Here is a 14457-nt window from a genome sequence, read left to right as displayed (position 1 = left end):
AATACCATCTTCAGCTAAAGACAGAGGAGGATGTCGGGGCAGGGGCTTGGGGCTTTGAGAGGGACAAAGGCAATTCACATGGAGGTGGAAAAGCAAATATTTGGTAAATAAATGTTTTCGGGCCTTGAAGAGACACGGGGACACGGAGGGGAGTCTGATCTCTCACAGATTCCCCCCATGCCTGGCCCAGGTCCCATACAGATGCTTCTGGGGATGCTCTGTCCTACAAAGCCCTTGCATGTAAATTCTCTTGTTGGGCTTCAAGTCCCCTTCGAGGAGATGCAACTGAAAGCTTCTGGCCACAACAAGAGTCACCTGCGAGACCCTTCTCATCGCCCCACAGGTCTCGTGGTACTTACTGCCCCTTCCCCTCCCTACCAGGAAAGGTACGTGACCCACTCCTCACTCCGTCTCTGCAAGAGGAATATGGGAGAGCATCCCTGTAACCTGTCTCCCATGCAAATGAGTGATGCTGTCCAAGACCCATCAGAAGATCAAACACACCCCACGCAAAGACCCGTCAACACTCAGCCCTTAGGCACCCGCAGTGGGTCAGGGCGGGAAGAATCCATCGGACGGGGAGGGAGAAATCAGCCCCCACTCAGGTCCGCAGCACGGGGATACAAGGAAAACCCAACTGTAACGTGGGGCCAGTCCCTCCTCAGGGGCAGCCTGCTCTCGCTCTGCGAGTGCACTTTTGCTTTAGTGAACTTTCTGGAACATGCCCACGATGCAAGTCTGCTGCAGCGGTGGGAACTAAGGAACCAATGTACTTTTAGGCAGTGAGATCAAAGGTCAGAGTTTCTCCCTGCGTCTTTGGGGCTGCGATTGTTTTCAGCTTGAAATAACCCACACACCAAAGAGACATTTGGGGGTGGCAAATTTTGTTCCCCTAAGCATTTTTCCTTTTCATGTCTCAGAAAAAAAAAAAAAAAAGACATAGCTGGTGACAGAGTAGAACCAAGGGAGCATTGTTAAGAAAGAGCAAAGAATCAAAAAAGTGGCCATGTATATTTATGTTTGTGCGTATACATAGGTATACATGTGTATATTTGTATATATGTGTGTGTGTGAATTTATATCCACAGTATTCAAGTGGGAAGAAACTTTTTTTTAGGGCCGCACCTGTAGCATATGGAAGTTCCCAGGCCAGTGGCTGAATTGTTGCTGCAGCTCCTGGCCTACACCACAGCCACAGCAATGTGGATCTCAACCACATCTGCGACCTACACCGCAGCTCACAGCAACACCAGATCCTTAACCCACTGAGCAAGGCCAGGGATCAAACCCGCAACCTCATGGTTCCTAGTCGGTTTCCTTAACCCCTGAGCCATGATGGGAACTCCTGTAAGAAACTTCAAAAAGAGAAAACATTTTCCCCATTTCATCATAGTAACTAATGCCAAGCCACGCTGAATTTAATTTAAATATACCTAAACATAGACGATGAATATAAAAATTTTCAAACTCATCTGAAGACAAATATGGAAGCATATAAAATGCTGTTTTCATTATTAGGTATAGCACTATTTCAATGGCTTATGTGGAGCTGAGATTGCAAAGCTAGAGCAGTGTCTTAGACCTCACAGAGCAAATTTTAAAAAACAATTGCAATGAAAGATATAAAACGACCTTTCTTAAAAGCTTCTCAAATTTGTTTATGGCCCATTTAAGAAGAAAAAGGTTAGTAACAATATCAAGTCAACTGGGCTCTTTTGATTTTTTAGGAATTTGTGCTGTTTCCTGGGAACCTTTCTCAAAACCACAATATACATTTTAGCAAACAGTGGCAATGAAAGGACTTGATGATACGAAGGACTGACAAACAGAAAAATTAAGAATATTCATGGCTTAAATTAAATATCCAGTGGCAGAGCTCCCACGGTGACACAACAGAATCCACAGTGTCTTGGGAGCACTGGGACCCAGGTTCAATCCCTGGGCTCACACAGTGGGTTAAGGATCTGGCATTGCTGCAGCTGCAGCTTAGGTCACAACTGCAGCTGGGATCTGATCCTTGGCCCCGGAAGTCCATATACCATGGGGTGGCTGAAATATATACACATGTATATTATAAATTTACAGTATAGAGATATACTCTCTCTCTCTATATATATATATATACACATTAGAGGGATACTGATTTAAGAATAAAAACCAAAAACCAGTAATTAGCTTTACAATCTTGTAAGTCTATGTATTTTTCATTCAAAGCTACAAATTTTAGCAAGATCATGGGACCTAGGCCTCTACCTAATACATCATAGGCCTTAACCATTTTTGCTTTTAAAAGATTTAGCATCGCGTTTAATGTAACACTTGGTAATTTCTTTTTGGCCACGCCCATGGCATGCAGAAGTTCCTGGGCCAGGGATTAAACCCCACCACAGACGTGACCTGAGCCACAGCATTGACAACTTGTGTCCTTAACCCTCTGAGCCACCAGAGAACTCCTGGTCGTGTGTGTGTGTGTGTGTGTGTGTGTGTGTGTGTGTGTGTGTGTGTGTGTCTTTTTAGGGCCGTACCCACAGCATATGAAGGTTCTCTGGCTAGGGGTTGATTTGGACCTGAAGCTGCCAGCCTATGCCACAGTCACAGCAATGTCAGACCCAAGCTGCATCGGCAACCTGCACCACAGCTCCCAGCAACACCAGATCCTTAACCCACTGAGCAAGGCCAGGGATCGAACCTGCATCCTCATGGATAAGAGTCAAGTGTCGTTTCCTCTGAGCCCCAGTGGGACCTCCCTGGTCCTATTTTATAAAGCTACATCTGCATGCTATTTGTGAAATGCTTTAGAAGTTTGAATATCCTGACCAAAGTGGTACACAGCAGAGCACAGGACAGTCATGACGTGCGTGTAGAGAGTGTGGTCCCCGGATCCGGCTGGGCCTGGGGGAGGAAGATGGCTCACAACGCCTGTCGTTCCTGTGCTCTCGCCAGAAACATCGGCCGCACGCTCGAAACTCCCACACGGAAGTGACGGTAGCAGACGAAGGGGCGGGACTCGTGGCGAGGTCCATCGACGGCCACTCAGCTTCCTGAAATGGCCCACTTAGAATATGCGTATTTAGACAGGACAAGCCTCCCTTTCTCGAGTGGGAAGCCTGAGCTGGCACGAGCTGACTTAAGGTGTAGGACTGCGTTCCCTGACGCTGCATTTTCCAGAAAAAGGCCCGCGTGTCCACCTAGAATTAAAGCGGCAGCCCCCCTCGGGCGGGACCCGGTGACACCCAGCAGCCGCCCAGGAGATTCATTCGGACCTTCATCCCGAGGACAGAGAGGGGACAGGGGCCACGGGAGAGTCTCAAAGCCCGAGTGTCCGCCCCTTCGTGCGGGCAGCCGGCCGATCACGTGTCAGAAGCCTGGCGAAAGGAGTTACATTCCTCACTGAACATTTTCAAAACAGCCCCATTCATGTCTTCCGACAAACATCTTTTTTAAAAAGAATGTCTGCCTGTGTGAGTCACCTGGAAAATTAAATGATAGGGCTTGACGTTCTTAACAAAATGAGACCTCTTTTGTCTCCGGGAATGTTGTTGAAAACTGGGAGGATTAAAATCCCCCGCGTGTGAAAGCAGTGAGCTGAGGGATACGATTTTCTTCCTCTGCAGCGTCATCTTCTCGGCTGGGACGAGCTTTTTTCTTAGCAGTTCAGAGGCTAATGATGCTAAAGGCTTGTGTGGAAAAGAGACACAGCATTGGAAGCGGCAGGGAGCCCGCGTCCTCTCCTCCAAAGTCCAGGTGGACCGTAAATAAATGCTAGCTACCAAGTTTCCACTACCCCTTGGTTGCGGAGCAAACTTAGTCAGAAGAACCTAAGTGTGTAAAATACGCTTTAAATTTTTCTCTCATATAATTGCCGTGCTTCCTGTGTTACGAATAGAGGAAACCCTCTATGGTGTCTCTTGGCTACTAACTCTTCGACCAAGATTGGCTTACTTTGGTTTCGGGTAACAGGCATGTACCTCGGGCCTCTACCCCCAAAGAGGTCACGTATTCGAGTAGTCTTCAGATCCCAGCTGCAGTTACTCGGGCCTTCGGGTTTTAAATGCCTTGGTTCTGAGTACACTCCCCCGAATTCTGGGGGCCTCACACCAGCCTCACCCACACGTGAAATTCCCAGGACTTACACCAGCTCCGTCGCCTTGTTCCCATTTAATTCTCGATTTAAAGTTCTCTCTCTCTCCCTTCTCCATGGCCACACAGATGTTTAGCTTCACCCCTTTAATTTTCTCAAACCAAACCAAACCAAACCCTTATACAAGGCGTTTTGCTGTAGGACCAACCCGAGGGAAGGTTTGGGTTCTTTTAGGGATGAGCTCCCAGTAGCACTAACAGTTATGAACACTAGAGGCGCCTCTCTCTCTCTCTCTCTCTCTCTCTCTCTCTCTCTCTCACACACACACACACACACACACAAGGTGCAGCTCCTCTCCCTTTAAACTTTCTCACCTTTGTATTTCCTTTCTTAAGCAGAATAACTGAGCTCAGCGCCTTCCACTCAGCTCTGAGCTGACCGTTGTACGAATGCGCCCTGAGAAGGCACATCCATCTCTTAATTTTCTTCCCCCTCAGTTTCTTTTATTTTCTTTTGGCTTTTGGCTATTTTTAGGGCCACACCCACAACATACAGAAGTTCCCAGACTAGGAGTCGAATTGGAACTGCAGCTGCCAGCCTACGCCCCAGCCCCAGCCACGTGGGATTCAAGCTGCCTCTGTGACCTACACCACCGCTCATGGCAACACCAGAGCCCTGACCTACTGAGCGAGGCCATGGATCAAACCCACATCCTCATGGATGCGAGTTGGATTTGTTGCTGCTGCACCACACCAGGAACTCCGCCCCTCAGCTACTGGAAAGGAGCCAATGACAAGGTCCTTCTCGCCCTGCGCAGGCCTCACTCTAGTCCCTGATGCTCTTCTCGAAATGCCTCTGACTGCTCTCCCTGCCAGGCATGCGGTAGGGCTGTGCCTCCCGGCCCCTCGTGATGCATGAAACTATGGGACATGTTCCAAACAATGAGTTATGGGTGGCGAATGTCACTTCTTCTTTACTTGAATGGCCACACTCATGGCATATGGAAGTTTCAGGGCCAGGGATGGAATCTGGGGCGGGGGTCACTCCACTTCTGCCTCCCTTCTGACCGTCCTCAAAGACAGCTCTGCTCTTTAGGGCTGATGTGGTGGAACGTCTGAGCGTCTGTGAACACGGTTGTAGGATAAAGCGCATGGTATGACAACACACGCACAGAATTATCCTAATATACGAATCATATAATAACACTTCTGAGGCCAAAGAAAATGAGCCAATTGCTTTTTCTAAATAACATACATGAGGATTCCATGGAAACCAGGAGCAGAGACTACGACTAGGAAGGGAACCCCAAAAGAAGGGAACCCCAACGGCAAAACCATAAGCAATCCCATGTTTCTTTCTCTCTGACTCTCATATTGGTCCCATATCTCCGTGTCTCTATAAATACAGCATTTTAATTTTACTTTGCTTTCTCTCTGCCAACTTCACCTTAAGTCTTCGTCCTACACGCTGTTGTACGAAGCTCCTTCCCCAAGTGAACTTAACCCCCAAGCTGATGTTAATGAAAGTCGAATAATCCAGACTGAGTCGAATTTTAGAACCACAGCTTCAAATTCCAGGAAGGGAATTCTCCCTGACCTTGCTTGGGTCTGTGTGGACATGAAAACATCAAATGCCTCCAGGAATATAAGGTCATTGAGCATGATTGTGACTGATGTAATTCAATCTTACAAATAAGAAAACTTTTTTTTTTTTTTTTTTCCTTTTTACGGCCTCACCCATGGCCTATGGACATTCCCAGGCTAGGGGTCACATCGAAGCTGCAGCTGCAGGCCTACACCACAGCCATGGCAACACCAGTCCGAGCCATATCTGCGACCTATGCTGTAGCTTGCAGCAATACCGGATCCTTGACCCACTGAGCAAGGCCGGGGATTGAACCCACACCCTCAGGGAGACTACGTCGGGTTCTTCACCACAATGGCAACTGGGAAAAACTCTTCAGTTAAGAAGTGTACCACCACAAGACCTATCTGGAGCCAAAGAATCCCCACCCACCCCAAACGTAAAATCCTTGCAGCAGCCACCTGCTGAATGCCTTTGTTCCCCTCCTAAATGCAAAGACGCCTGAATCAAGTGGCTCAGGGGTTGAAGACACTGTATTAGGGTGTCACTACCCAAAAGTTAGGGAGAAATGACCTGGGAAACTGCTGAGCAGGCAGCACAAGGCAATCATGATCAATTAAAGTCACTGCTCACGACGGAGACACCAGAGGGATCTGGCTCAGCAGGCTGCTGTGTTTCTTCTCCCCATTCCCTCCCGGGCCTGATTCGTCACCCCCAGTGGGACAAAGCTCCTTTAAGCTGCCAAAGGAAAAATAACCTACAGCCCTCTAGTTACTGACCAAGAAACATTTCTGGATGATCTGTCAAAACGTATGCATCCTCTCTCTAACTTTAACTAGTTGATGAGAACTGATTTATTCGTGGAATTGTTCCATTTTTCACACTACTCCATTTCATTTTGTTTGTTATTTTTCATCGCTTTCATTTCTATGTCAGATAAAAATAATTGGGGAAAGAAAAACATTTTCAGCTCCAATTATGTGTCTGCTATTTTAACCAAAGTTAAATGGATATCTACTAAGTGGCAGGCCATTTTTCTGGGCCCTGAAGGTACTGTCATAAACAAATCAGAAAGCATCTTTCCTTTGTGAAACTTGCCGTCTGGAAAGAGAAAAATGGTCAGCAACAAACAGTAATTAATTTTAGAGAGCTCTAAAATTAAGTGAGGAGGAAAATAAAAGGAGTGATATACCCACTAGTGACTAGATGGTGGGTGATCTTTCAGTTTGCATGTCCCTTTCAAAGGCCTCTCTGAGGTGCGTTTGACAGGAAAAGAAGGAAGAGAGAAATCTTCGGGTGGCAATCAGAAGAGAGGAACACGCCAACCAGTAAAAATACCAGAAAGGAGAAATACAAGTGGTGTGTTCCAGGAATCCTAAAAGGCCAGAATTACTAGGGTGTAGATAAAAAGCAAATTAACATTGTAAAATAGTTGCCAGGTGAGAACTGGATAGAAAGGGGAGGGAATGAAGGAGAGAGAGAGACAAGGAGGGAGGGAGAGGAAGGAGGACGCGAGAAGAAGAAAGAAGAAAAAGAGAAGGATGAGAGAGAGACGTGATAAATGAGGGAGCTTTAGAAGGAGGCTACCCAGCTTGAGTAGGAGAAAATGCTGCATTGTTGAGTGTCGAGAAGGGACTATCACATGCCCTTGGAAAATGGGGAAGAAAAAAATCCATTTGAATACGCAACATGAGATACTCAATTGTGTGGTCAAGGAAGCGAATACATATAAGAGCCTAGAAGATGTAAAAGCGATTTGAATTTCTTATTTTCTCCCTTGCACTATGTCTCAATTGCATAAAGTCTGTAATTTCTTTTCTTCCCTGTTCTCTATATACATTTGTAACTCTAGCTATATTGAGTGGCAGTACTTAGAGTTCCTTAACAAATGTTGTCTCTCCTTCCTTTATCTTTCTAGTTGCTGTTCTTTCTGCGTCTAAGGACGTCTCCATCTGTCTTCAATTGTTAGCTCCAATATATCTTTTAAGAATTAGCCTAAATATCACTTCTTTTATCAGTTAACTTGCACTGCATTCCAGTCACAGAGAGCCCTACTTAACGGGCTTGAGGAGTGACAAAATTTATTCGCTCATATAGCTAGAAATGCAGAGGAAGGAGATATTTCTAAATGCATCTAACCCAATGGTTCCAGCTCAATCAATTTCTCCTTATTTTCCCCCACCATAAACATCTCTGTGCTACTTTAATCCTCCGTCTGCATAGATACAAAATGGCTAGAGGGTTTCCTGGATGCTGTTCAAGGAAGAGACCAGAATTCAATGTCTGAAATGAAAGCTTGTTAATTAAGTAAGCAAGGGAGAAGAGCCTTTCCAGGCAGACTCTGTGGGAGGAATGTCGATCCTATATAAGATTTTTGGACACATAGACTTCAGAGATTGGTGGGCTTTTAGAGGTGGGACCATTTAGGCATCAACCAAGCGTGACTATTGCCAAAGTTCTGATGGTCGGGGGTGGACTGCCACGCATTTGGAGAGCCTTCGGAAGTATGGCCAGTGAGGAGCATTGTCTTTGTTTAATTCAGTGCATGAAAACCGATGCTGGTGGATGTGTGTTACGATGGCTGCAGAACAATGAGCCTTTCCTAAGAGTATGGGAACTGAAAATTTTTCATTTCATACCTGCAAGCTTCAATGCCCAAAGAAAGAGAACAGAGGCACTTCTGGAAACTCTCTCATGAGATCATAGAACCATCTTTCCTAGAGGTCCCTACCTAGCCTGTCTTTACATACCATTGGGCAGAGTCACTGCATGCTTATTCTTGAAGAAATCTCCATAGACTCCACAATCATGTATCCTAATGAGCTTAGAACTGCTTAGTTCAGCGAAAATCAACAGGGGGAGGGGAGTAGTGTCATTGGATTGGCTTAGACAAATCCTGCCCTCCCCCGCAGTTGGGATGAGTCCCACAAACTACAGCGTGGAGATGGAGATCCAGAGAGAGATCGCTAGATGCTGAGAGAAGATGGTGTTGTCTTTGCACCCCTCTGGAAGTATTCCCTGAAGCATCCCTTGTCATTCCCACAGGACATTGGCTGTCTTGGCTGCCCCTCTCAATGTTTCTGGCCAATGGCTCCCTACCTTTCTGACCAGTAAGACAAGGTAACAGGTAACATTCCCCCAAATGTCTTGGAATATGCATTCTGAGATAGAAGAAAGCAAAGCTCAGCTCCTCAGCAGGGTTCTCTACGGTTAGTCCTGAAGCATCACATGCTAATTTTTAATCCAATTTTTTATATCAAAGTGATACATGAACATGAAGACGATCTAAGTGGAGGGAGAAATAAGCAGGGATTCTCAGGCAAGATCACACTTGCGCTGACTCTTTATGGACGAGGAAGTCTGAGCCAAGTGCGAAGGGTGGTCTAACTCCCCTACATAACCTCGTAGGTGGAGGCTGACAGTCCTACCTGCGATGCTACAGAGAAAAGCTAAAACTGTGGGGCTTTTTTCAGGTGAACACTCAGACCCATTCCTTTGCCTCTATCTTTATTCATGAAATCCCTTATATAATGGTCTTAATGGGCACAGATGTCTCTAGAACACTAAAAGAAGAAGAAGGAAGCAAGAAAGAGGAAATGAGCGACAGAAATAGAGACTGAAGTGAGCCCAAAACTGGCTTCATGTTCCTTACATTCTCCCGGTGGTACCATGTGATGGCTGTTGCAATTTGCTGCCTACATGCCCTTCAGAGACTGAAGGACTTTCTGTTCCCCAGCCACGGGAACACTGCCAAAGGGCACCTTCGACTCGCAGCTACCCTCGTGTACCACCAGTAAAAAAAACTGACTTTCCTAAGGTCACACTTCTTTCCAAAGCGGGCTGCCATCAATAAGTGGTGAGGCTGAGGGGGAAAATCCAGCCCCTCATCCAATCTGGGGTGATTCTGCAGACCTGTCTCAGCTGCAGAGCTCCTCGAGCGATGGACGGAGACCTCTGCTGATCTGCATTGCGTTCCACTTCCCATTCAGCCTGGTCTGTCTTCTTTCCTCTTCCTTCCACAGATACTTATCCTAAACACTCCCTAATAAAAATACGATATGCTAATCTTCACCTCAGAAGCTGATTCCCAGGGAACCCAACCTGCATCCGTTATTGCCAGGACCAGGAGGGGTCCATAAAAACCAACACTGAGATGGGAACTTGGAAGTAGATTGCTTTCTATTAGGCAATGAGGATCAAGCCTAGGACTTATTGTAAGGGTAGCTGAGATACAAAGGTGCAAGTCCCAACAGGAAGCAGGTCTGCCACACCAAGTCCAGAACCCTGGGTGGGAAAGGATAGGAATCTCTGGTCTAGCCTTCTACCCCCAGTGTTTTAATTCCCAGATTCTTCAGAGCCATGTGAACACAAAGAATGAGCCTATTCGTCCAGGCTAAGAGCTAGGAAGCCCATTTTTTTAATGAACATTTTGCACAAAACAAGGGCTTCCCTTGTGAACAACTTCTTCCACTCATAGCTCTCAGGCCGCTGACTGGTCGTAAGGCCGAGTGAAACATGGATTTTTTTTTCCTATGGAAGTGAATGGATTATACCATGAAGGAATGGCAAAAGACCTAGAAAATGTGTATGGGTAGAATCTGAGCGAGTCCATTCTAAGGTCATGGACTAAGGGGAAGGGGTAACCCACAAATTTGGATAAAAGGAAGATGATCAGTACAGGAGCACTCTCCTGGGTATAAGCGTTCACACTTTGGCAAGGAACCTGAGATATGGTGTTAAAACATGGTTAGGATGGCTATTATAAATGGAGTAAGTGATGGCTCAGCTTAAGTGAAGTGGAAAGGCCAGAATTTCTGTAAAAGATTGCGGAAGAAGTTTAAGACGCAGGGAAGTGAGCATTTGAAAGCAGACGTAAGAATTAAAACCCACCAGACAACTATGTTCTACAGAGAAGCCAGTAGGGAACCGATTACCAACACAAATACGAAGGTGCTGGTGGCAGGTGCACCAGCACCACTAACAGAGCCGGCCGTGGTTCTCTGCCAGCGAGGGCAGAGGGCAGTAGATAAGGCAACTGGACGAGGCTCCCTCAAAGAGAGGGGGTGATAAGATGCCAAAGTTTTAAACACCAGCTGGCAGCACCTAAGGGTCAGAAGCCACCTTGGTGCAATTATCATAATGAGCAGAAGAGTCATGGTGGCAAGAGTTCTGCTCAAAGTGAACACTCAAGACAAATGCATGATGAATCTTTAGGAGAGGGAAAGCAGTTTCCCCAATAGGGAGTTACGATCGTTTACCCACTTTTCTAAGGCTCAGACAGTTTTCAAACCCAAATTCATTTACTGAAGGAAAGGCCAAGTTCTCAGGAGAAAGATGCCTGCCCTCCACAGCCAGTGCATATGCCACATTGGTGGCATATGCCACCAATCTTTCTTTAAAGGGACTTAGGGCCATCTCCTTGTGTTATACATTGAGGTGGGCAGAACACACAGGCACTATGCAGTCTGAGTTGATACCCTGACACCCCAAGTGTCATTATGATGGCCCACATTTGAATGTGAGCGTAGAGAGACCACGATATGGAGTCTTCACTTGGTCTTGGCTCATAAAAGATCCTCTGGATCCACAAACTTACCTGGGGCCATTTCCCTGGTCTCTAAGGATGAGGGGACCTAGAACAGAAGTTTATACACCAGTAGTTGGACACACCAATGTGTCATTGACCTGAGAGTCTCAGAGTAGGAAAGCCACGTGAAACTGCCCCATGCCCAGCCAAGATAGTATACATCAGACATACAGCTGCACCCTGTGGGGGAGGGTAAAAATATCGCTACCTTTGGATCTGAAAGACGCAGGTGTGAGGGGCCCCATCACACCGTCCTTTACGTCACTAGCCTGGCCTCTGCCAAACCAGATGCAACCCAGAGGGAGACAGCAGAGTGCTTGCAGATTCCACTGCATAGTGTCCCTGATGTAAGCCTATGGGCCAGAGACAGCATCTGTGCTGAAACAAACTATCGAGTATGCAGACACAGAGAAGGTGACCGTTAGTCTAGCAGAGACATTCCTTTCTGCCTTAGTGGTGCCCAGTGACTATTTTAACTCTCCTACCCTCTGTCGTAACATAGACCTGGACCATCTGAACATCCGCCAGGCATCACACTGGTCCCCCTGGATGGATGACTGCATGACGGCTGAGCTGGATGAGCGACATTCCATAAAAACTGGAAGGAACGGCCAAAGAAGTAAAATTTTTAGACTTCCATTTGCTGAAAGCATGCCAGGATATTTCTTCTACGAATTATATGTATTTCATAATGTATAAAGAAATATATTTATATGTAAATATAAAATATACATGTATCGAGAGAATATAAAAATTTCATACACATGTATACACATACACACAAACACACACACATATAAAATATTGCACGTTTTGCAATTCCCACCACAAGGAAACAAAGAATAGGTATCTTTAGTCTTTAAATTCTGGAAAGCAGTACATTTCACATTTGGGAATATTGCTAAAAGCCACTGCTGTAGACAGAATTGTTTGTCCCCTAAATTCTTGTGTTGTACCCCAACCCCCCATATGACTGCATTTGGAGGAGGGGCCTATGTGGAGGTAATTAAGGTGGAATGAGATCATAAGCGTAGGGCCCTGATCTTATACTGTCTTTATAAGAAGAGACAACAGGGAGCTCACTTTTTCTTTGTCTCCCTGTGTGCTCCCAAAGCAGAGGTCCCTTGAGCACATGGCAAGGGCTCACAGTGATGTCTGCCTTGCTGGCACCTTGACCTTGGACCGCGAGCCTCCGTCACTGAGAGGCAATATATTTCTGATGCTTAAACAACCCAGCCTATGGTATTATGTTAGGACAGCCCAAGCAGCCCAATACACCTACAAACCAGGTAATATAAAAAGCTCTAAGCTATGTATAAAGTCCATTAAAACCCTCTGCAGTAGATCCAAACTGTGGTACATGCTGGCCTGTGGCTGAAGCCAGATGACCTATCAGAACCTATAGTTTTAGAGGTATCATCCATGATGAGGAAAATGCTGTGTAGGGTTTGTGCAAAGCCAGCTGGAGAATCTTTATTTTAAAATTTTTTAGGGCCAAACCTGTGGCACATGGAGGTTCCCAGGGTAGGGGTCGAACTGGAGCTGTAACTGCCGGCCTACACCACAGCCACAGCAAGGTCAGATCCAAGCTGCATCTGGGACCTACACTACAGCTCACGGCAATGCCAGATCCTTAATCCACTGAGCGAGGCCAGGGATTGAACCTACATCCTCATGGATGCTAGTCAGATTTATTTCCAGCTGGAGAATCATAATGCAGATCCCTAGTGTCCAGGAGCCATTCTCTAACTGAAACGGAGAATCACGCACCTTTTAAAAATCAGTTCCCGTGTCGCTGGCTCCTGGTAGAGACAGAGTGTCTGAGCATGGAACACTCATGATGCCAGAATGGCCAATCATGAGGTGAGTTCTATCAGACTCCCCAAGTCAAAAATTTGGGCAGGCCCAGCCATGACCCACCGTGACACGATGGAAGCATTACATCTGGGATTGAGCATGAACAGAACTGAGGACACTGCAAGAGCCCTCATCCCAGACTCTGGGTCGTCTCCTACTGGTGCACACCCCCCAGTCAGCTCCTGTTACAGCCACATCAAGGGAATCCTGCATAACCAGCTGTCAGAGAGGAAAATTCTCGAGTTGGGTTTACTGAGGGATCAGCTTGGTATGTGGGTGAAAGCCAAAGATGGATTACTGTCGGACTACGAGCCAACTCAGAGTTGGCTACCAAAACAATGGTAAGGAGACGGAGTGCCCGTCGTGGCGCAGTGGAAACAAATCCGACGAGGAACCAGGAGGTTGCGGGTTCGATCCCTGGCCTTGCTCAGTGGGGGGGTTAAGAATCCAGCGTTGCCGTGAGCTGTGGTGTAGGTCGCAGACTCAGCTCGGATCTGGCGTTGCCGTGGCTGTGGTATAGGCCAGTAGCTGCAGCTCCCATTAGACCCCTAGCCTGGGAACCTCCATGTGCCGAGGGTGCGGCCCTAAAAGTACAGAAGACATTAAAAAATTAAAAAAAAGAGAGAGAGAGAGAGAGACAATGGTAAGGAGATATTTGTGTAAAGACTTCTAGGCATTAATGAAAAGTTTGCCTTCGGTCAACGGCTGCAGTAGGAATTTAGGAAGATCAGGGACCAGGCTTTCTGAGGGAGAGACATGGGAATGCACCGAGAGTTGGGGACACACTGTGAGGACCTTAAGTCACATGGTCATGTTCACCGGAGATCACGGCCACGGAAAAGGCACTAAACCACCCAGGGAGATGAAACAACTTGGCCGGCTGATGTCAGTGGGCCTCTAGCATTAGTCACCCCATCATTGGTCCATGAGTGCATGAACCGAGTAGCCATGGTAACAGAGGTGGGAGCCATCCATGAGCCCAGTGGCCTGGGCTCCCATGTACTGAGGCTGATCTAGCATCCACTACTGCTAAACATAGCAACTGATAACAACAGGGCCCCCAGTTCGCCCCATTTGGTGGCAAATGGACAACACTGGACCTCTTTCAGTGAAGGGGTGGCTGTTTATTTTAACAGAAATACATACATAGTCCAGGCACAGGTTGAACTTTTCTGCCCACAGCCTCACCCAAAACCACTATCTGAGGGCTTAGAGAGTGCTTGACTCATTGGCATGATACTGCATCAGACCAGAAAGGACTTGCTTTATGTAGCAAAGGAGAAGGAGAGGTGAGAGTGAGTCTGCTCATATTACAAACCATGGCACCCAGAAGCTGTCAGCCAGATAA

The sequence above is a fragment of the Phacochoerus africanus genome, chromosome 12 (genome assembly GCF_016906955.1).
Source record: "Phacochoerus africanus isolate WHEZ1 chromosome 12, ROS_Pafr_v1, whole genome shotgun sequence".
Taxonomy (NCBI): domain Eukaryota; kingdom Metazoa; phylum Chordata; class Mammalia; order Artiodactyla; family Suidae; genus Phacochoerus; species Phacochoerus africanus.
Note: the sequence above shows the minus strand (reverse complement) of the source record.